At 39.7% G+C, this 25,086-nt stretch overlaps 1 protein-coding gene across 18 annotated transcripts in view; it reads left to right on the forward strand.

The window, feature by feature from the left end:
* The window catches only part of FHIT (fragile histidine triad diadenosine triphosphatase), a 1,315,417-nt gene that overhangs the window by 403,078 nt on the left and 887,253 nt on the right, over positions 1 to 25,086 (forward strand). The window contains exon 1 of one of the 18 annotated variants that reach the window (XM_057508142.1): positions 4,544 to 4,864. The exons of the other annotated variants lie outside the window; for them this stretch is intronic. The gene's annotated coding sequence lies outside the window, so the exon portion shown is untranslated. Of the gene's footprint in view, positions 1 to 4,543; positions 4,865 to 25,086 lie in introns of those variants that run through there. 18 annotated transcript variants of the gene reach the window in all.

Consider the following 25,086-nt stretch of genomic DNA (forward strand, 5'->3'; position numbering starts at 1 on the left):
TCTTATAAAATATTAAAGATGATTTATTAGAATTAAGAGGCAAAATGTAAGATATTTTAACTTATATAAATATAAAAATTCTGAGTCAATTTAAATATGCTTGATTTAAAACTTTTTCAGTTTTTGACATCTTAATTAAATCTTATTAAATATTATTATAAAAATAAAATGATTTCCAGTTTTTGTGTTTAATGCCTATCTGTCAGTGTAAAAGACTCACATCTCATTTCATGCATGTTATCTTGTGACCTACATATGTTCAAGTTTTAGGAATGCATGCATTACTTAATATTGCAGAATGTGCTTGAGCCACTATGTGCCACAGGTGTGAATGCTTCTGGACTTTGTGACACCTCTGAAACAATAAAATGGCACCAGAACATTCTGATGAGAAAAAATAGATATGCAGCACTACTCGTAACAGAGATATTTTTATGCAAGAGTCTATTGCACTCATGCTGTCTAAGAGGACAGATCTGACAAATTAATTAGTCTTTTACTCATTTAAACCTTCCTACTGCTCAAATTCTGTGCACATCACATGGCAGTGTGCATCTCTGTTGTCTGCACCTTTGCAGTTGCACTACTAACCCATAACCGTTCCCCACATTCAAACTCAGTCACCATTGCTTCAATGACATAGAACAAGAGAAATAGAGAAGCATTTTCCTGGAGCACGGATGTCATTAGACACAAGAATACAAGTTACTAGTTGTGCTGTGCAAGAGCCAAGCATCAAATCCTGAGTAACCGAGGCTCCAATGTGTTCTCTAATCATTCTTGGTGGGGATAGATTTGTGAAATGGAGGCCCTCTAAAGAGTGGGGTTCAGGTTGTATCACATGTTAGAGTAATGCAATATCCAATGTTCATATGATAGAATTGCATGGAGAAATAAACAGAAATGTTATGATTGAGGATTTTAACCTCAATCTATGGAAAATCAAGTAGATAAAAATTATCTGAACAAAATAATTGGTAAAGATGAACTAGATGGACTAGATAATAATATCTAAATTTAGATCCTGATAATAGAGACTAGGTCTTGTTTCTATGGGCCTTTAGGAAATTTGCAGTACATGGCCTTTATAGGTTACAAAAAAATCACAGAGAATTTTGAAAGGATGAAATAGTAAAGTCCCCATCACCTGAAAACAGTGGAATAAACTAGAAATTTCTTCTCAAATTCTTACAACCTGGACATTTAAAAATGCTTTGATAAGCAACTCTTAACTCAAATAAGCATTTAAAAAACCAACTTGAAAAATACCTAGACATCACTGATAATGAAAGTATAACATTTGTAAAGTTATGGGCTGTAGCTGATCTGTGCTTGGAAGAAAATGTATAGCCGTAAAGAATGCCCATATAATAAAAAAAGAACAAAAAATGAAGTGTCTTAGCCCATTTGGGTTGCTATAACAAAACACCACAGACTAGGTGGCATCAACAACAAATATTCATTTCTCCTAGTTCTGGAGGTTGGAAAGCCCAAGATCAAGGCGGCAGCTGATCCGGCGCCCTGGCCAGGGCCCACTTCCTGGTTCGCAGAGGAGGTCTTCTAGCTGTGTCCGCACTTGGAGGAAGGGCTGAGAGAGCTCTCTGGGGTCTTTTTAAATAAGGACACTAATCCCACACATGAGGCTCCGCTGTCATGACCTAATCACCTCCCCGAATTTCCACCTATGTCTTCTTAGGGATAAGATTTCAACATATGAATTCTGCAGGGACATATTCATAAGATAAAGGAATTATACATCAGCCTGAAGAAAAGAACAGCAAGATAAATGTAAGGACTGCAGAAAGAACCAAGTAATAAGACAAAGTCAAAAATTCAGTTTTCTAATTTAAACGCAGATGTGGTAAATATCATGAATAAACCCCAGTTTCTTTGAAAAGAATGTTAGGCAATGAAATAATCCATCCACTAGCCTAATCAAGGAAAAGGCAGGGAATACAAAAACACAACATTAGAAATGAAAGGTGGGAAGGAGCCGTGGCTGGGAAATTAGAAGAATCAAAGGAGAGACTTCGCAAAATTATTTGCATTTATCCTTGAAAATCTTGATGGGATGGATTTTTTTTAAATAGGTAAATAAGTTACTCAAAGTTATCCAAGAAAAAAACATTGGAAAAATCTGAGGAAGTTATTAAAGATCTGAAAAAGCCCCAGGTCTTTATGCTTTCAGAAACAAGTTAATTTGAACTTTCAAGGAACAGATAATGATAATACTATTTAAAATGGGAATTGGTAAGGTTAATTTTCTCTCGGCCTAATGGAATACTGTGAAGTCATTAGATAGGATGCAGAGGTTCTGTGTATGGCTATGGGACAGTCCAAAACATATTAATATGGAGAAAAAAGCAAGAAGCAGATCACTATGCACACACGTGTGTAATGTCTGTAAAGGAAAACAAAAGCAACTGTAACAATGTTTGCCTCTGGGGAGAGGAGCTAGGCAGCTATAAGACAGGTTGGAGGCATATACTTTTTTTTTTTCAGAATATTTTTATTATACCCTCAGATTTAAGTGAAAGGCATATACATTTTGTATGTACTTTTATGCTTTTTAAATTTGATACTCTATTTCAAAGAATTATAAACTTGTCAAGGAATTATAGAAATAAATTGTCCATCATGCAAAGAAAGAAAGCTGCTAATGTGTTTTTATAATGCCAGCATAACAGACTTTGGTAACTCTGACAAACCTAGCATAAAAGAGAAATTTATAAACCAGTTTGTTCCTGGACTCACTATGAAACTTACAATACATGTGAGTGAATATAATTCATCTTATTATTAAAAGAATAAATAGGGTGTTTATTCCCAGAATAGAAGGGTGTTGCGATAATAGGCAATGTATTAACATACTCTCAGCCACTACCCTGCATCGCCTCTCAAGTGGTAGAGCTGTGTGTGTGTGCTCTGCTGTCATCCATGTACGACTACAGTCTGTCTGCTGCATTATATCAATCCCAAATGCTGTTGATTGTAAGGAATTCTGATTTCAGAAATGTTAAAATGTGACAAACTATTTATCTCAGAATCAGTGAAGTACAGTATCCATCATCCTTTCATCCCTCTATCCTTTTGTCACCTTTGGAAAGAAGGGAGGGGTGAGAGAAGGGAAGTTTTCCTTCTTTCTGTATGTACTATTTGAATTCTCTAACCTTATTCTACCCTTGCCTTTATCTTAAAAAATCAGGAGTTTCCCTGCCAGGGAAATATGGGTCATTTGCTGCTTTGTGTACATAAACTACCGGAGAGCCACCCAGATCCCCTCAGGTGTTTTTCCCCATTTTTGTGAGCCCCACCCCAGCCTAATTCCCTTTCAGTGGCTGTACCTGAGCCCATCATTGCCAGACCTCCTGGAGCTACGGGCTAAGGTGGCCTGCTGGGAACTTGCAGGCAGTGCTTAGCCAGTGATGCAAGTGAGGGACTGTGAAAGCCCAGTGGCCCTGGCACGAGCACCCGCTTCATAGGACTGTCCCAAGTCCCACCCTTGTGTGGCTTCTGGCCTTTACCTGTCCGATTTCTTGCCCCTTCCTCAGCAGTTTCTTTTGGAAGCCCTTCCTTAATAAATCACTTGTCATTAGTCCTATTCTCAGAATCTGCTTCTAGACCTGAGACATTTATGTCCTACTTTGAATTTATATATTTTTTTAAAAGAAATCTTTAAATGTCCTATGTATGTGTATGTGTGTGTACATATAAGAAATAACAGTAGAATCAAATTATATTGAGACAGCAAGGAAATGAGGACTGGCCTCCTTCCACTGGACCTTCTTGTGTCTTATAGACACTAGAATCTTTGATTTTTATTTATTTTTTTTAACCTGACTTCATCCTCTACTATTGTGGTTTCAATAAAAGGATAGCTGCCCACCCACTTTGGCACAGCTGTTCATTTTCCTGTACATACTTAAAGACCACTTTTAAGTTCTCATGGCTAATGTATTATGCAAGTTCCTAAAAACTTATGGGTCTCACCTTGGTAAAACACAAACTATCAATTCTCAGTGAAAAAAAAGAAAAGAAATTGTGTTATTGAAGGATAGTCTCAAGATGGGATTACTAATGACTGTAAAGAACTCTGCCTACATTAAGGGGGTCCTGTCTTACGATTTCTCAGTAGTGGGCCTCTGTGGGCAAGTGAATTACCAAAAAGCACTTTGCTCATGAATTGCATTGGTGCCTGGGAATACAGAGTTCATTGTCAAATAAAGCACATGCCATTTGGGCACAGCATCTTTGCGTTTTCAATCATGTTTGATGTCCTAGTTGCTCATTTGCAACAAGTCTGCTGGTCATCAGTGTGAATGAGCAAGGCTACTTTGCAAATGTTCATGCTCCTCAGGCAGTTTATTTATTCTGGTAATTGTTGAAGTATTTATAATCCTCCTGTCTTTATCCTGAATGTGTGCCTGCATTTAGAGCCATAAATTTTTCTGGATTTGAGTGGCTGTTGACAGCATGGTTTAACTGTACCATACTCTGTGTTTGTGTGTGTGTGTGTACACACATCTATATACATGGGTATTTATTCTCACACCCACAAACAGGGTAATTTATAGCATAACACACATACAGGCTTTCAAAACGCTCTGCGCCTGTCAGAAACAGCTGAGTGTTTTCTGTGTAGTGTAGTGCTGGATATTAGAGGGAAAAGCGGCATCTAGGTGATTATTTCTGAAGAAATAGGGTGAGGAGGTCTTGGGCAGGAAGCCATTCCGATTGGAGGCTGCTGCTGTCAGGGCTTCTCCCACAAGCCCTTGAGAGAGTCGTCCAGCCAAATCGTCCGGCCCACCGTGCCTTTGTTTGGAACCAGCCCACCAACTGCAAGAGCCTGGGAACTGACTCGTTAGTGAGTAAGGGACGGGAGACACGATTGTGGGAAGAGGTGTGTGTGCAATTGAAGAGAACACAGTGGTTACACATGGCTTACATTCTGCTTCTGTTCCTTTCTGTGTACGTCTTTAATGAGAATGCTCTCCACTCTTAATGGACTTTGTTAGCATTCAATTTTCCTTTTTAAAGGGAGACAGAGATTTGGGGAAATGACGCTTAACCAGGCATTGGGATGTTCTCATTTGTACATGCCCTCACACTGTTGAGGGCTGGTGATCTATTGATGCTTGACAGAAGACCTGACATCTGTTTTTAGCTTAAGGTGGGCACTGGGCACCTCAAGCATGTTCTATAGTTTTCATATTTTGTTATGGGTATTAGTTTTATCTTGCCTGTAAGACTGTAAGCTTCTTGAGGAGTGGAACTATGCTTCGTGTTTCACTCATACCTCCAAAGTATGTTGCATATCCTAGTGGAGTACTGAGTGCATGGTTGGTGCTCAGTAAGTACTGATCCTTTGGCCTTCTTCCAAGGTATTCATTCACTTAGCTTCTGCTTAGCTCAGTCATAGGTTGTGATAATGGTCAGGTGGGAACTTTGAGTTAATTATTTACTTATTTATTCAGTAGCTCCGAGTATCAGTGTATGGGGTTATTAGCTAGGTATTTTGTTGTTGGGTTTTTATCCGTAGTTTTCATGCCTTTTATTTTCTTTAGCCAAGCAGCCTTTTCTTTAATGGATTCCAATGTGGAGAAACAGTATGTCCGGTAGATGAAAGCAGAGTTGTTCTGTTTGAAATGCATAGAAGTTTAGGACCCAGCTTGAGCAGCTTCCTTGTCATTGCTCCCTCTTGTCTCCTGCCCCATTTCTCCAAATATCCCAGAACCAAGGGGTCAGTGAATCATCTCCGAGGACTGAGAAGGCTCCTCTGAGTAAAGATTGTAAGCCTTTTATCTAAAGACAGTGTCTTTGAGTATATTATCACATTTGGTTCACCATTTAAAAACATACATTGTTTTTTAGAACAGTTTTAGGTTTACCAAAAGATGGAGCAGAAAGTACAAAGTGCCCATATACCCATCTCTCCTTGCCCAGTTACCCCCATTATTAGCATCTTTCATTGGCGTGGTACATTTCTTCTAATAAATGAATCAATATGGATACATGATTATCCACCAAATTCTCTAGTTTGCATAAGGATTCACTGTTTGTGTTGTATGGTTCTATGTCTTTTGACAAGTAACAGTTGTCACATATCTGCCATTATAGTGACATGCAGAATAGCTTCACTACCCTAAAAATGCCCTGTGTTCTGCCTGCTCATCCTGGTGTCCAACATTTTTTAAGGTATGCTAATGTCAATAAGAGTGGTGGTAGCAGGGATCAGGTCTGATACTACAAAAGTCCTGCTCCATCTCTTCGCCACAGTTGGAAAGACCTCCAGGTTCACACTCCCAAAGAGGCAAACTGGAATCAGAGATTATCACTGTGGTCCTCCTCTGATGGCCCAGCAGACCACCTATGGCTTTTGTGTTTTGGAAGAGCTGTAATTTATCAGTGAAGCTAAATGTCGACGTAAACTTCACTGGAGCCATGTCATGCTTATTTACAATTTGTTGTGATATATTTGAATCTAATGTGCATTAATATGTGGACAAAGGTTAATTTTGCCTATTTTTGTGTCCAGATTCTAGACCTGTCCTTCCAAATACTGGTTTGCGAAGTATATTTTCCTTAGTTTTGAGGCCTGTCATTGACTTTGGTGCATTGCTAATTATGCACGCAGTTTTTAGAATGACACTGACAATGAATACCAAATATTAATAAACCAATAAGACAAGCAGTTTTCAAAAATCACATTATGTGTACTTAATGCCTAACTGACCTTTTCTGTGTTACTTAAATCTTTTAAAAATTCATTTAATTTCAAAGCCAGAGTATTAGCCTATTTATATGTAAATTGTCTTTAATTCATGCATTGATTTAAAAGACTAATCCAAAAGATCTTTTACCACAAGTGACCTTTTTGACTCTACACTTCTGGGAAAATTGTGGAGTGGTTTCTTGGTGACCTCGTATCCACCTGTGGTATAACATATGCCAATGCTGGTCTGTATAAATCATGCACAATTGTATAGTTTTCAGCCAACATTGAATTATTAATTGTATAATTGTTCCAGTTACTATTGGAATTTCCACAGAACCATTTGCAGGGATTTTTTTTTCTTTCTTTCTATTTTCATCTTCAATTAACAAATTTAACTGGGAGCTTTACTCAACTTTCTTAGCTTTACTAAGAAATACGATCTGTTGTTCAAAGACACAAAGTCAGATGCTTAGTAGTCACCACCTCCAAAGAGCCTTTATAGCAAAAAAGCTTAAATTTGTATTATTGCCTACCATATAGACCTGAGAATCCAGAGAATCTTAGGAAAGCAAAGAGGAAGGTTAACATCAATATTCTTGTTGTAATAATTGAATATATATTTATTCAACTCTTGGTTTTCTGACTATGTTTAGTTCACCTTAGGGAATGTCTTAAGTCAGTGCTTCATAACAAGTTCTCCTTCTTCTGGGGATACATATAATTTGGAATTGTCAAGTGTTTGTTATTAGTGGACAAAATGCAAATAATTTAAAGTCTTAACCAATATAACAAATTTGAAGTAAAATGGAAGGTATCATATATGATATATATATGTATTTGTCCATCTATTCTATCCCCTATCTCTCTTGATATCGATGTCTCAGAATTTTAACCTGAAGTACATAATAAGAAGCCACTGAATACCCAGAATCATATGCAAATGTGTGTGTTTATCTATGTGAAGTGTCACCATAGTGAACAACTCCAGAGAGTAAGAACATTCCCTCGGACTGTAGTGTGAATGCCCACATCCTCCGCCCCTACCCTGGAACCGCGCAGCATAGGGCCCTATACATGGACATACCTCCCCTCTTGCTGCCCCTCGTCCCTCAATATCCACACCTCTCTGAATGTTTAAGACAGGTTGTGTAATGCCAAAATGGTTAGGAACTACGAAAACACACATGTATATACATACACATACAAACTTATTAAATACATATCTATATATCTCTATCTATATATATGTGTGTATATGTATGTATGTATGTATGTTCAATATACAGGTAGTTGATACTCAGTTTTCACAGTAGTTATGTTCTGTAAAATCGCTGCAAACATTGAATTAGTGAGTAGTGAACCACTGCTCTTAGAGGAAATTCAGGGTTAGGTTCCTGAGTGCCTCTGGCCACAACATTTTTGTTAACTATCAATACATAACCATGCTTTATGTTTGTTTTTGTTTAAAGACACTTAATTTATATTGTTGATTCAGTATCACTGAACTCACGGCCAACAGCACTGTAACTCATGTCCACAGGTAGATTATCTAATGCTTGTGTGTTCTCTGTAAGGCCACATCACAGCCTTCTTGTACTTAGAGACATTAGCATTTTGGCACTACACCTGGGGGCCATTTTAAACAGTAAAATCACCAGTAAAAACATAAAAATGTGGAAAATATGGCACTATACAGACCAAGAATAGGGCATCGTTGAGAGGATGAGAGCTGGAACAAGAAGGCCGAGGGTCACCTTGTTCAGCCTCAATGGGGAGTGTGTGTCTGGTGATGCATTTTCTACCATTCTGCACATGACCACAGATGACCACAAAAGTGAGCATTGCTGTGAGCATTGATTCTGGAGTTACAGAGAAATGTGACTGAGTGGGCATTTCACAAATACAGAATCCACAAATGAGGATCCACTGTGCATGTATGTATTTGCTTATCTATTTCATTACAAGGCATATGCAAGTTGGGGTGATTTCAGGGTGAACAGGCAGATAGAAACACTTGCTTTCATTGAAGTGGAATGTAGCCTGGCAGGAGAAACAGATATTAAACAATTAATTATCTAAATAATTACCTAATTGCAACAGTGGTAACCACTCTAGTGGAAGGATCCCAGATGCTACTAGAGCCTGTAACAAAGTACCCAGGCCAATTTGAGGAGTGAAGGAGGGCTTCTCTGAGGAAGTATCATTTAAGCAGTGCTCAGCAGGATGGATAAATATGCAAGAAAACATTTGTATGTGTAATAAGCTATAGTAGGGATCGTATGCTAGTTCACATTTTCTGATACTTTGCTCTTCTAAGTGTAGTTGGGGGCATTTATATACTTTCCAATATAAGAAAGTATTTACCTTTACACTGGTGACAAGATTTCTCCCATGTGGGTCATCACTTGGAAGCTCTTATTCTGTCTCTTTGTTGGGAACTGTAGCTAGAATGTGCTGATAAAATAGCATATCACACACACGCAGTTGCGGGTAGTAAATATGTCTCTAGGATGAAGAGACCCTTTTTCTTCTCTATCTTTTATTTTTCTTCTCTTTTTGTCTTGTTTCCTTCCCTCCTCCCTCATTTCCTTCCTGCTTTCTTTTTTTTCAAACTAACTTCTCCTTTAAAGATGATTACCAGGATTCTGATAATGAGATGAAAGAAACCCCCTGAGTCTTCCCCTAAGTTTAACTTCTCATTGGAAGTTGAATAACCAGGTAGTATTTCTAAGATGTTAAAAGGCCACTACATCTCCTACCTGTTATTGAATTAACTCAGAGAACTTGTAGAAATGCATTAATTTTTAAACTCACTGAACTGAATCTAAACACTTAAAACTGTATCTTTTTTGTTTGTCTAGGACAATTTAGCATATATAGATGTGGCCCTTGTTGAGATGAGAAAATCAGCTCATTCATTCATTCTTTCTCCATTCACAACTATTTATCAAACTTCTATTTTGAGATAGTCTCTGTGTAAGGCACTGATGATATAAAGATGAAAAAGACATGTACCTCTTCATGCCTCTCTTCTCTCAGATTTGTCTGAAATAACACGAACCTTTTCAGATGGTAATTATAATTATATATAAACATTAATTAGGCACTTATTCTCTCGCAAGGGCCATGATAGCATTTGGCATGCATTATTTTCACAATGTTCCTGTGAGGTAGTTTCTGTTATTCCTTTTTTGGGTGAATTAACTGAGACTCAAGAAGGTAAAATAATGTATTTGTGGTCAGTTATTAATAAGCAGCAGAGATAGCATTTGAACCATCTCAATTCTTAAGAATATTGCACTGTATTACTTCCTGAAATCCTCATGAGTAACTTAGTGACTTTAAGAATTTTAGTTTCATATGCCAACTAAACTAAGTTTGTAAAATTTAAGGATATTTTTTATTCCCATAAATTACTTGTGGATTATGTTCCTGTTCCTTGATTTCTTACCAGAGAACACCCATCTACAGGATTTTATAGATGAGAAATTTGGGTACTTAGTGGTTAAAGAGCTTGCCCAAGGTCAAGTTGTTAGGAAGAACCAGGCCTAGGATTCAGCCCAGGGCTCTTATTTTTGACTACCAACCTCTTCTTCTAAAAAGGAGCTATTAAAAAAAAAAAAAGATTGCTTTTTTCCCCCCTGTTTTCAGTACTAATTCATGGTGAATGTAGACATGCTAGACACACCTATACATGAACAACACAATAAAAATAGACACTGAATTCTTCTTCTGTCTCTATCCCCATAGATAATCACATACTTTGTCAAAATAATGTGAAGTGCTGTGTGTGGTGTGTATGTGTGTGTTTCCTGTTGCTCATGCTTCGGTTTTGTTTCTATCATGAAGCTGTTAGCTTCTGGAGGGAAGGGAAAAAATCATTTTATTCTGTCTCCCACAGCACCTGTCTCCTTACTAAGCATATGGTAAATTCTCAACAAATACTTGTTGCTTTAAATTGAATTGAAATCACCTCCTGCCCATCATACCCCTTCCACAACAATGGGATGTAGTGACACAACCCCAGAGGCCCAAAGAAGGAAGGGAATTCTGTTTTTCTGTCATTCTCAAATTATGTCGCCCTGTGCCTGGGAAATTGCTCAATTGCTGAGCTTTTCTTTGGGATGAAACTCAGAGGACACCAAGGTCAGCCGTCCCATGCAGCAGGGAGCAAAGCTGAAGCAGTGAATCAATTCTCTGCCAGTTCTTTGCTCATATCAGAAGCACAGTGCATGCTAGCAGGATGAGTCAAAGAGGCACTTCCTGCCTTGAGGATCTAATGGACGCGCCCTGCCTGTGGTGCAGGAAATGGGCTCACGGACTGCCAGCAGCCTCAGGTTCCGTCACTCCACAGGCCCCTCCTCCTTCCTTCTCCCTCTGCACTGAAGGTCTCCATCTCCACATTCAGGGGCTGCTCTCAGCCATCCCTCTCGGACTTAGTCCTCCTTAAAGTTCTCCTTTTGATGCTGGATAGAACACTGTCTCTGCTTCTGTTTCTTATCTTTCTGTTATTTCTCTGTCCCAGTTTTTGGTCTTTTTACCCCTCCTTCTTTGGGAACTTCTTAACGCTTATCATCAGTCGCTGCTCTTGTTTCTTGATGATGTGTTTTCTAGAAACTTCATGAAGAAATCCAGCTTCAGTGATCATTTCTATGTGGAGAATACCTAAGAGTCCACTCCAGCACCATGTCTAGCCTCTGCACAGATTCCCATCTTCCTCACAGAAGTGCAGGGGAGAGTGTGATAACCAGGCTCTCAACCAGGCCTGAAGGGATGAGGGGAGGAGGAAGTCAAAAGAACCTAGGAGAGGTCTTGGCAGAGCAGCCACCTGAGAGCATGCAGTAACTTCCAGAGGATGGACACAGCCAAGCAGCCCAGGCACCTTCTGGGTGGGCCCAGTCCTGGAGTCACCTGGTCTCTCACCAGGGCTTCCCATTGACTGAAAACACTGTTAGCCTCACCTCTTAAGCCTTATTCCTTTGGCCTTTTTGGACTATGACCATCTGACATAGTCAGAGACATATGACCTGACTAGTCTCTTTCCTTAGGATTTACATGCCATTTGTTCTACATTTTAATGACTTTCTCTGGGTCTTTAAATCCTTCCTGGATGTTCCTTTGGTGTGCTTCTTGACCAGGGCAGAGGCAGTCTTCCAGTTCTGCTGTGTGCCTGTGGGTCCCAGGGCAGCACAGTGGTTGGCATAGGGTCAGCTTAATGACTTACCGAATCACTAAGAAAGTCTAACTTGTCTAGAGTCTAAATCTCAACAGTCAACAAGAAGACAATTAAAAAAAATGTTAAACTGATGAGCATGGGCTCACAAGTACTCTATTCTCTTGGCATTCTTCTTCTCAGGGACTGTGAATGCATTGGAAACAAGTGTTGGTCCTTGGAAGTAGGAAAACCAGAGTTGTTATCCCTGCTTTTTCGATTATTCGCTGTTTGATGTTGGTAAACTCACTTCTGTGCTGAGCTTCAAGTCCTTCCTCTCTAACAGAGGTTTTTCAAACTTCCCTTATTTAAAAGCCAGGATACCCTTTGTTCAAACAATAGTCTTATTTAGATTCCTAAAAAAATAAAAGGAAATAAAAGGAACCATGTTGATTGAAACAGTATTATGGGCCTAGTATGCACTGATATGGTTTGGAAGCCAGTGATCAATAAAATGGATATAGTGATATATGGCTCTGCCCAACTCTCCGAAATAAGTAATGAAAGAATTTTATAAAATATACTTGGTTCTATCAATTATGATGTCATTATGAAGATAATTTCCATTTTTTTCTTATGCTCATTCACCAAACTTGTAACTGCAAACCCAAATTGAAAATTTTAGACTTTTAAAATTGAGCAGCCACAGTCTAGTAGGAATGTTTCAATTCAACAGGAAGACATAGTTTAGAAACACTTAGAAAAACACTAATAAAGAAGGTTATTGAAAGCAAAATGAGGGTGTAGCTATATGAAAGGAGATGGTATTAAGCCAGAAATTGGCATTGTTTGACATTAATTAAACTTGTAACAAGTCACAATAATTCCACTGTAGCTTTAATCTGGGAGGCTGCAATCTAGTTCCCAAGTGAATAAACCGTAAGGCCAAAGGCTGAATAGTTTAACAAAAGGGAATTAGATGATTGTCTTGTAAACTAGAGGAGCAATGATATGGTAGCTTAATTAGAGAGCTTGGTAGGAAGCTCAAGTTACACCTAAAGTCTTAAAGCAGTTGCCTGGTCATCTGTAAGATGCTGGTATGGTTTAATTTATGAGAGAAAAGAAAAAACTGCCAAATGGCCACTGACATCTAAGGGCTGAGACTTAGGGAAAATAGAAATGCTGAAATGGTACACAAATGCTAGCAGAGGGAAAACAGTAGGCAGACTGTATTAATATAGTGATTATAAAGATGAAGGGAATGAACAAGGAGTGTATTGACAGATATTAAACACCCGTATGATCATGGGAATTAAGACTAAGGAGGTGTTGGACTTAATTGGACACAGAGCTAGGGAGTGCATTCATAAATTAGAAATTCTGGATTTTGACCTTGGATTTATTGAGTTTTTGACATTTCTTTGACTCTTTTGTACAGATCATAACTATTAATGTTTAACTTTTTCCTGAATCATTTGATTAAAGTTTGACTCTTTTTCCTTGAAATCCTCTCATTATTTTCCTATGACAGCTTATAATAGGTGGCTTGATAATTATGTTGTGGTTAGTGACTTTACCACTCACATTCTGATTATGATTCTTGGATGCCCAAATAAATAAATAAATAAATAAATAAATACAAATGAGATGTGATCAATCCATGTAATCTATCTTCTTTGTATTTAATTTTTATCTCAGTGATAATCTGCATGCTTCTGTGTACCAGATTACTGACCCAGGTGCTGTGTACACAGTATAGGGACAAAACCACTCTGAATTTCAACTGTAACTTTTTTTTTTTCCCTGAAAAATGCAGCTTCCAGGCCTTAGACAGTCATAGGGGAGTCTAGAAAAACTTAGTGGTTCAACTTTAGTTTAGAGCAGATCTTTGTAAATCCCTCTATCCCACCTATGCTTTTCTCTTTCCAACTGTTAAGAATCTGTTAACAGTGCCCAAACTAATCCGCTGTTGCCTGCATTGGGCACTCTTCTGAGATTTTTGCCAAAAAAAGCCAAAGTTGTGTCTGCAGATTTTCAGCTTGATGACACCTTGGATTAATGAAAATTCTTGAAGAAGAGAATGCGATTTCTTTTTTTAAATTCCAAGCTGGTAAAAATGAACAATTTTGCATAAGAAATAAATCTTTAGGTTTAAGATAAATGAGAAATACCAGTGATGTGAGACTAAGTTTGCTTTGACACAGATAAGGGAGCTAAGTAGAATTCTATGGGAATTCACACACTGGATCTAAATCTTTTTTAGGTTACTGCATCAAGAAATGTGCTTTTATCTTCTCATAAAATGACTAATTATTTTCCTCTAGCCCTTTTGAAGTAGCCTTCTTCAGTGGCCTAGTCTGACTCTGTGTTCTTAAACTAGAAGCCTGACAGGGCCCTGAAACCTTTCTCTTGGGGATGGGGTGCTCTGGAGGCCCCTACAATTTGCCTGAGTTTCAGAGTCACTCACCAAGCTGGGAAATGGGAAGATTCCTAGCATTGTTGCCTGCTTTAACACACAGACCACTTACCTCCTGTTTTGAAATTACTCTGACAAATTTCTTAACACCTGGGAAGAGCTATGCAAAGTGTAACCCCAGAAAGGCAGCCAAAATCATAGTTTAAGAATGGGGTAGATAGATGAATATTGGGTTCAAAGCACTGGTGTGTCCAGGGACATGCTTACAACTGAAAGATAAATGAAGAGCAAGGCTTTTAGCCCAAGATGTTGCCATGTTGACTGACAGAAAAGTATACTTCATACAATAAAGAGTCAGCCTTAGGCTAAAAAAGAAGATCGAGTTGGAAAAGTAATGCAGGTGGGATTCTAGAACTAGGAGTCAGTCTCACTGACAATTTGTGGCTTGGAAGTAAAGAAGAGCAGTGGAATTTTCCACAGAGAAATAGTGTTAGGTTAGAGTTTCCTGAGAGGGAAATGCCAGGTTGTAAATGGCTAAAACAATGACTTCTGGATACTAGAAATGGTACAAGGAAAATATGGTCAACAGTGTTAGCTGCAAACACCAGAGTCTACTCTGGCTAATTTAAATAGGAAAGGAATTATGCAAGGATATGAAGTATTTCAAAGAATCAGTGAGAGTCTCAGAGCAACAGGTTCGAAGCTAAGGTTCCGGGAACAATGCCCCAAATCATACTGCCAACTGCCTGGTGAGAGAGCCCTCGAGGCCGCAGCTGGCTGAAGAGCCATGCCACGGAACTGCCTGGTCAGGGAGTGGTCTTCACTAGATGCCAGAGAGCTGCCCTGACTCTAACTCCTGTGGATACCAAGGATTTGATCTTACTACCATTACTCCTGGGATCCCTGAACGCTGGACACCTCTCCCACGGCCCACACAAGCCAAACGGATACCCACACACAGCCTGTCTGTTCTCACGGCTCACTTTCTCCCGGCAGCAAGAGGACAGAGATGTTCTCAGTCTGGACAACAGTTAGATCCACTTGCCTTTTTGGTGGAAATATAATGTATTTTATATGAAAATATTTTCATTGTCCATATTTTATCTTAGAAATATCCATTATTTATTTGTTTGCACCAAATATAGAATTTCTCTATGTTAACATTTGTAAGCTCTTCTCAAGATGTGTGTTTTCAAAGGCAAGTGGCTTAGTGATGAATTAAATTTGGGAAATGCTGGAGTAAAGACATAAAGTTTCTTTAATTCAGGATTAGGATGGGTTTGAAAAATACTCAAAAGGATATTGAGTATGCCCCATTTCCTCAAGTATATGAGCCATGGAACCCTTTTTTATAAGAGCCACTTGCATTTTGAAGAATATAGTTTGAGTGAGAAACACTGTCTTTGATGGCGTATAGTAGCATCTATTAACTGGATCAAAATGATGTGGGGGAAAAATGCTTCTTGTCAATCTAGTTCCTATTGTTTTCTTTGATGTTGTAGGAAAACTGTGATATCTGGAATCATACTGGAGTCTTTCGGATATCGTGTTGGAGTCTTGATTTACTGGTCTGCCATTTGAGAAGGTTGCTCTGTTTAAGAGCTAGCTTTTGAGTTTGTTGGAGACAATGAAATTCTAAGGGACAAAATGTAATAACGTGTTATAGGATAAAATGATTAATGAGTAGATATTCATGATCTTCTCCCTAGCTTTTCTACAGGAAGAATCTCTGTTCTCTTGGTAAACTCCCAGGTCCTCTCAAAACTAAGAAATAAAAGAAGTTGAGAGGTATGTTAAACTACATAATAAAGTGTTGAGAGATGAAGAGCGTGAGTAGGACCGGCTGCCTCGACGGACTAGGAGGGAGAGTGTTCTTGAGCCTGTTGCCAACCACGTAAAGAATCTCGAGAAAGGCGGCAATAAGAAAGAACAATTTTATGGTGTTTTCTCTTCATTAAAAATGGACTACCTCCCCCCACCTCCATCCCATGCTTTTTCCATTTTGTTATGTTGTGTAAGTGAAAATGTGAAGAACTTTCTGGATCCTGGATTGCATTTGTCTCCCTGTGATATGGTGGTACCATGACTGGATCACATGGATCCCAGGATTTTTAGTGAAGGTTCCTTTGATTCATGCTTTTTTTCTGGCTTTTCCTTCAACTTTTCCCACTATCCTCATTCCCCAATCCAAATTGGTAGGCTTCACATCATTTTAGATGAAACTTATCTCTCTTCTTAAAGTAGTAATTAACTGATAGTAATTCTTACTTGAGAAGAAACTTCTTCCACATTTTGAGTATCCATGAGTCTGTGGCACATTTATTCTTGAGAAGGCAAGCCGTCTCCTGGCACCTAAACTTCCTTTGCCACTGCAGCGGAAAAGAAGACCCTTGAGATTTTGTGATGGTTTTAAGGTGAATCATTCCAGGTGGCACAGCTCTTGTGCTGCCCCTCACCTGAGGAGAGCTCCCTGGCACTGGTTTGACAGCGTGTCTAGAAACCTTGTTTCAGTGTCGTCAGAGCCTCCATTCCTGGTGCCAGTCTTGTCTTTGAGCTTCGGATCTTGCAGTTCTTCTTTTTCGCCTAATTATATCCATCTATCCAACCAGCTGAGAGGAGAGAAGCTAACTTCTCCTGTTCCAAGGTCAGTGCCACTGAGGCAGACATCTGACTGCTTGCCTAGCTTAGGAGAGACCAAGTTTCCCATCTGGAAATCCTGGTGTTGATGCCAGCATTTCCTGTAGTATGTTACCTCCATTTTTACTTCTTTGATTTCAGGTAATACTGAATATGACCATTATCCTATCCTGGGGTTTTCTTTTCTTAATACCCCCCTGCTCTTTAGTTTTATAAATATCATATAGAATGAGTCAAAGTATTTGTTATTCCCAAAGAGCTATATTAATACTCTGCAATTTAGAAATATCAAATTACAGACGGGTTAAGGTGAAACTTTTCTCCATATCCCTTCTTGGGCCTGTCAGTGCCCTAGTCTAGGTTTGCACTGTCACTGCTTAATAGCAATGAAAGTTAAACACACTTTTACCCTGCAGTCCAGTGTGCCATTTTTAATGCAGTTCATCCACCTACCCACCCTTCCATCTACCCACAACTGAGGAAATCCTGTTTCATGATGAAACTGACCCTCTGGGCTCTTTCTGAAAGGCAGCCTGGGACTTTTCTGTATCTATGACTGGACTATTTATAAAACCATGCTGACAGGTGCAATTGCAGTGTGTGAAATTATTGTGTGTGTACGTGTGTGTGTGTGTGTGTGTGTGTGTGTGCACACACATTTACCTACCCAGATTGGACAGTTTTATTCTGAGGAATTGATAGCAAGCCCCATCAACTCTGAGCCCCTCAGGAATGATGGAAGTGACAGGTACAGGAATGAAGCATAATGGAAAATGAGCTGGGTTGGATGTCAGGAGATAGGCTTTCCAATCCTGCGTCTACCACTAATTTGCTCTGTGACCTTGGGCGACTTACCTAACCTCTACAGGGGTCAGTTCTTTCACCTGGAAAATGGAGTTAATAACACTTGTCCTTCTGAGAGGGGCGGAAGATGGCGGCGTGAGTAGAGCAGCGGAAATCTCCTCCCAAAACCACATATATCTATGAAAATATAACAAAGACAACCCTTCCTAGAATAAAGACCAGAGGACACAGGACAATATCCAGACCACATCCGCACCTGAGAGAACCCAGAGCCTCGCGAAGGGGGTAAGATACAAGCCCCGGCCCCGCGGGAGCCGAGCGCCCCTCCCCCCAGCTCCCGGCGGGAGAAGAGCAGGCAGAACGGGAGGGAGACGGAGCCCAGGACTGCCGAGCACCCAGCCCCCGCCATCCGGGCCAGAGTGCAGGGTGCTCGATACTAGGAAAACAGGGCAGCAAGAACAGTGAGCGGGCACTGGAGGCCGGGCGCCGGAGGACATAAGAAAAGCGCGCGACCATTTTTTTTTGCTTTTTGCTGTTTTGTTTTGGCGAGCGCTTTTTGGAAGTCTTAAAGGGATAGGGACCCCAATACTAGGGAAACAGGGCAGAAAGACCGGTGAGCAGAGGCCTGAGGCTGGCACCGGAGAATAAACAAAAACGAACGACCACCTTTTTTTTTTTTTTTTTTTTAATTAAAAAAAAATTGTTTTTTTTTAATTAAAAAATTTTTTTTTCTTTTTTTTTTTTGGTGGGCGTTGTTTTGTTTTGGCGGGTGCTTTTTGGAAGTCTTAAAGGGGCAGGGCGGGTCACTTAATCCAGAGGTAGGGAATCCGGGATCTCTGGGCACCCTAACCCCTGGGCTGCAGGGAGCAGGGAGGCCCCTTACGGAGATAAATAGCCTCCCAGCAGCTCCTGTTCCAACGCGACTCCACCACTTTGGAGCAGCTGCCCGAGCCAGGCCACGCCCACAGCAACAGCGAGATAAACTCCATAGCAGCCGGGCAGGAAGCAGAAACCCTGTCTGCGCGCAGCTGCGCAGCACAAGCCACTAGAGGCCGCTGTTCTCCCAGGAGAGGAGGGCCACAAACCAACAAGAAAGGAAGTCCTTCCAGCCGTCACTCGTCCCAGCTCTGCAGACTATTCCTATCACCATGAAAAGGCAAAGCTACAGGCAGACAAAGATCACAGAGACAACACCAGAGAAGGAGACAGACCTAACCAGTCTTCCTGAAAAAGAATTCAAAATAAGAATCATAAACATGCTGACTGAGATGCAGAGAAATACGCAAGAAAAATGGGATGAAGTCCGGAGGGAGATCACAGATGCCAGAAAGGAGATCGCAGAAATGAAACAAACTCTGGAAGGGTTTATAAGCAGAATGGATAGGATGCAAGAGGCCATTGATGGAATTGAAACCAGAGAACAGGAACGCATAGAAGCTGACATAGAGAGAGACAAAAGGATCTCCAGGAATGAAACAATATTAAGAGAACTGTGTGACCAATCCAAAAGGAACAATATCCGTATTATAGGGGTCCCAGAAGAAGAAGAGAGAGGAAAAGAGATGGAAAGTATCTTAGAAGAAATAATTGCTGAAAACTTCCCCACACTGGGGGAGGAAGTAATCGAACAGACCACGGAAATACACAGAACCCCCAACAGAAAGGATCCAAGAAGGGCAACACCAAGACACATAATAATTAAAATGGCAAAGATCAAGGACAAGGAAAGAGTGTTAAAGGCAGCTAGAGAGAAAAAGGTCACCTATAAAGGGAAACCCATCAGGCTAACGTCAGATTTCTCAACAGAAACCCTACAGGCCAGAAGAGAATGGCATGATATATTTAATACAATGAAACAGAAGGGCCTTGAACCAAGGATACTGTATCCAGCATGACTATCATTCAAATATGACGGTGGGATTAAACAACTCCCAGACAAACAAAAGCTGAGGGAATTTGCTTTCCACAAACCACCTCTACAGAACATCTTACAGGGACTGCTCTAGATGGGAGCACTCCTAGAAAGAGCACAGCACAAAACACCCAACATATGAAGAATCAAGGAGGAGGAACAAGAAGGGAGAGAAGAAAAGAATCTCCAGACAGTGTATATAACAGCTCAATAAGCGAGCTAAGTTAGGCAGTAAGATACTAAAGAGGCTAACCTTGAACCTTTGGTAACCACGAATTTAAAGCCTGCAATGGCAATAAGTACATATCTTTCAATAGTCACCCTAAATGTTAATGGGTTGAATGCACCAATCAAAAGACACAGAGTAACAGAATGGATAAAAAAGCAAGACCCATCTATATGCTGCTTACAAGAAACTCACCTCAAACCCAAAGACATGTACAGACTAAAAGTCAAGGGATGGAAAAACATATTTCAAGCAAACAACAGTGAGAAGAAAGCAGGGGTTGCAGTACTAATATCAGACAAAATAGACTTCAAAATAAAGAAAGTAACAAGAGATAAAGAGGACACTACATAATGATAAAGGGCTCAGTCCAACAAGAGGATATAACCATTCTAAATATATATGCACCCAACACAGGAGCACCAGCATATGTGAAACAAATACTAACAGAACTAAAGGGGGATATAGACTGCAGTGCATTCATTCTAGGAGACTTCAACACACCACTCACCCCAAAGGACAGATTCACTGGGCAGAAAATAAGTAAGGACACGGAAGCACTGAACAACACAGTAGAGCAGATGGACCTAATAGACATCTATAGAACTCTACATCCAAAAGCAACAGGATATACATTCTTCTCAAGTGCACTTGGAACATTCTCCAGAAAAGACCACATACTAGGCCACAAAAAGAGCCTCAGAAAATTCCAAAAGATTGAAATCCTACCAACCAACTTTTCAGACCACAAAGGCATAAAACTAGAAATAAACTGTACAAAGAAAGCGAAGAGGCTCACAAACACATGGAGGCTTAACAACACGCTCCTACATAATCAATGGATCAATGACCAAATCAAAATGGAGATCCAGCAATATATGGAAACAAATGACAACAACAACACTAAGCCCCAACTTCTGTGGGACACAGCAAAAGCAGTCTTAAGAGGAAAGTATATAGCAATCCAAGCATATTTAAAAAAGGAAGAGCAATCCCAAATGAATGGTCTAATGTCACAATTATCGAAATTGGAAAAAGAAGAACAGATGAGGCCTAAGGTCAGCAGAAGGAGGGACATAATAAAGATCAGAGAAGAAATAAATAAAATTGAGAAGAATAAAACAATAGCAAAAATCAATGAAACCAAGAGCTGGTTCTTCGAGAAAATAAACAAAATAGATAAGCCTCTAGCCAGACTTATTAAGAAGAAAAGAGAGTCAACACAAATCAACAGTATCAGAAACGAGAAAGGAAAAATCACGACGGACCCCACGGAAATGCAAAGAATTATTGGAGAATACTATGAAAACCTATATGCTAACAAGCTGGGAAACCTAGGAGAAATGGACAACTTCCTAGAAAAATATAACCTTCCAAGATTGACCCAGGAAGAAACAGAAAATCTAAACAGACCAATTACCAGCAACGAAATTGAAGCGGTAATCAAAAAACTACCAAAGAACAAAACCCCCGGGCCAGATGGATTTACCTCGGAATTTTATCAGACATACAGGGAAGACATAATACCCATTCTCCTTAAAGTTTTCCAAAAAATAGAGGAGGAGGGGATACTCCCAAACTCATTCTATGAAGCTAACATCACCCTAATACCAAAACCAGGCAAAGACCCTACCAAAAAAGAAAACTACAGACCAATATCCCTGATGAACGTAGATACAAAAATACTCAACAAAATATTAGCAAACCGAATTCAAAAATACATCAAAAGTATCATACACCATGACCAAGTGGGATTCATCCCGGGATGCAAGGATGGTACAACATTCGAAAGTCCATCAACATCATCCACCACATCAACAAAAAGAAAGACAAAAACCACATGATCATCTCCATAGATGCTGAAAAAGCATTTGACAAAGTTCAACATCCATTCATGTTAAAAACTCTCAGCAAAATGGGAATAGAGGGCAAGTACCTCAACATAATAAAGGCCATCTATGAAAAACCCACAGCCAACATTATATTGAACAGCGAGAAGCTGAAAGCATTTCCTCTGAGATCGGGAACTAGACAGGGATGCCCACTCTCCCCACTGTTATTTAACATAGTACTGGAGGTCCTAGCCACGGCAATCAGACAAAACAAAGAAATACAAGGAATCCAGATTGGTAAAGAAGAAGTTAAACTGTCACTATTTGCAGATGACATGATACTGTACATAAAAAACCCTAAAGACTCCACCCCAAAACTACTAGAACTGATATCGGAATACAGCAAAGTTGCAGGATACAAAATCAACACACAGAAATCTGTGGCTTTCCTATATACTAACAATGAACCAACAGAAAGAGAAATCAGGAAAACAACTCCATTCACAATTGCATCAAAAAAAATAAAATACCTAGGAATAAACCTAACCAATGAAGTGAAAGACCTCTACCCTGAAAACTACAAGTCACTCTTAAGAGAAATTAAAGGGGACACTAACAAATGGAAACTCATCCCATGCTCGTGGCTAGGAAGAATTAATATCGTCAAAATGGCCATCCTGCCCAAAGCAATATACAGATTTGATGCAATCCCTATGAAACTACCAGCAACATTCTTCAATGAACTGGAACAAATAATTCAAAAATTCATATGGAAACACCAAAGACCCCGAATAGCCAAAGCAATCCTGAGAAAGAAGAATAAAGTAGGGGGGATCTCACTCCCCAACTTCAAGCTCTACTATGAAGCCATAGTAATCAAGACAATTTGGTACTGGCACAAGAGCAGAGCCACAGACCAATGGAACAGACTAGAGAATCCAGACATTAACCCAGACATATATGGTCAATTAATATTTGATAAAGGAGCCATGGACATACAATGGCGAAATGACAGTCTCTTCAACAGGTGGTGCTGGCAAAACTGGACAGCTACATGTAGGAGAATGAAACTGGACCATTGTCTAACCCCATATACAAAAGTAAACTCAAAATGGATCAAAGACCTGAATGTAAGCCATGAAACCTTTAAACTCTTGGAAGAAAACATAGGCAATAACCTCTTAGACATAAACATGAGTGACCTCTTCTTGAACATATCTCCCCGGGCAAGGAAAACAACAGCAAAAATGAGTAAGTGGGACTACATTAAGCTGAAAAGCTTCTGTACAGCAAAAGACACCATCAATAAAACAAGAAGGATCCCTACAGTATGGGAGAATATATTTGAAAATGACACATCCGATAAAGGCTTGACGTCCAGAATATATAAGGAGCTCACACGCCTCAACAAACAAAAAACAAATAACCCAATTAAAAAATGGGCAGAGGAACTGAACAGACAGTTCTCCAAAAAAGAAATACAGATGGCCAACAGACACATGAAAAGATGCTCCACATCGCTAATTATCAGAGAAATGCAAATTAAAACTACAATGAGGTATCACCTCACACCAGTAAGGATGGCTGCCATCCAAAAGACAGAGAACAACAAATGTTGGCGAGGCTGTGGAGAAAGGGGAACCCTCCTACACTGCTGGTGGGAATGTAAGTTAGTTCAACCATTGTGGAAAGCAGTATGGAGGTACATCAAAATGCTCAAAACAGACTTACCATTTGACCCAGGAATTGCACTCCTAGGAATTTACCCTAAGAACGCAGCAATCAAGTTTGAGAAAGACAGATGCACCCCTATGTTTATTGCAGCACTATTTACAATAGCCAAGAATTGGAAGCAACCTAAATGTCCATCAATAGATGAATGGATAAAGAAGATGTGGTACATATACACAATGGAATACTACTCAGCCATAAGAAAAGGGCAAATCCAATCATTTGCAGCAACATGGATGGAGCTGTAGGGTATTATGCTCAGTGAAACAAGCCTAGCAGAGAAAGAGAAATACCAAATGATTTCACTTATCTGTGGAATATAAGAACAAAGGAAAAACTGAAGGAACAAAACAGCAGCAGAATCACAGAACTCAAGAATGGACTAACAGGCACCAAATGGAAAGGGACTGGGGAGGATGGGTGGGTAGGGAGGGATAAGGGGGGGAGAAGTAGGGGGGTATTAAGATTAACATGCATGGGGGGGTAGGAGAAAGGGAGGGCTGTACAACTCAGGGAAGGCAAGTAGTGATTCTACAACATTTTGCTATGCTGATGGTCAGTGACTGTAAAGGGGTTTATAGGGGAGACCTGGTATAGGGGAGAGCCTAGTAAACATAATATTCGTCATGTAAGTGTAGATTAGTGATACCAAAAACAAAGCAAAAAAAAAAAAAAAAAAGGGAAGTTCCTGTGTGGTAACCTCCAACGAGTTCTACACAAGGGTATAAAGGGCATATAAAAGTGTAGGCAAAGGGTCTGTTTGTGTTTATACAGAGGATCAAAGCCTAATTGGGCTACCCCGAAAATGAACTAAGATACAATATGAAAAAGAACTTCCAACAGCTGCACTCTCTGGAAGACTCATGCCAGAAGATCATCAAAAAACCCCAACAAAGATCCACGCACTGCTACAGCTGTAGATGCACTCATCCCACCAGTTCCTGGACTTGCCATGGGAATGAGGAAGGAGATATCTAAGCTGGCCTGTGCATACTGTAAAACAACAAATTTGACTGGATCTATACTGTTGGAACTCAACCAAGAATTAGGAGAAGTGCAAATTGTAGCGCTCCAAAGTCTTACAACTACAGAGTATTTACTGTTAAAAGAACATATGGCATGTCAACAGTCCCCAGGAATGGGTTGTTTTAATTTGTCTGATTTCTCTAAGACTGTTCAAGTTCAGTTGGACAATATCCACCATATCATAGATAAGTTTTCACAAATGCCTAAGGTGCCTAACTGGTTTTCTTGGTTTCACTGGAGATGGCTGGTAATTACAGATATGCTTTGGTTATGTAACTATACTCCTATTATGTTAATGTGTGTGCGCAATTTAAGTAGTAGCTTAAAATATATACATGCTGAAGTTACTCTACAAGAAGATATGTCAAAGAAATAATCGATCTTCCCATGTTTTCTTCCGCCTGCTACTTCTATAGCTTTTCTTCTTCCTTCCTAATTACAACCCTTAAATAGAATTCATGCCTCATATCAAATTTACCGAGTATCATAATTCTTCCAAGTGGTAAAGATACCTCAAGACAAATGCTGGGCATAGAAGCCACAGGGCATAAATATGCAAAGAAGTAAAAAGCTAACCTTTTCAAACAATAAGGCTTCCCTCTCACTTACCAACTTCACATTTCCCTGTATGGCCC

The sequence above is a fragment of the Manis pentadactyla genome, chromosome 1, assembly GCF_030020395.1.
Source record: "Manis pentadactyla isolate mManPen7 chromosome 1, mManPen7.hap1, whole genome shotgun sequence".
Lineage (NCBI taxonomy): Eukaryota > Metazoa > Chordata > Mammalia > Pholidota > Manidae > Manis > Manis pentadactyla.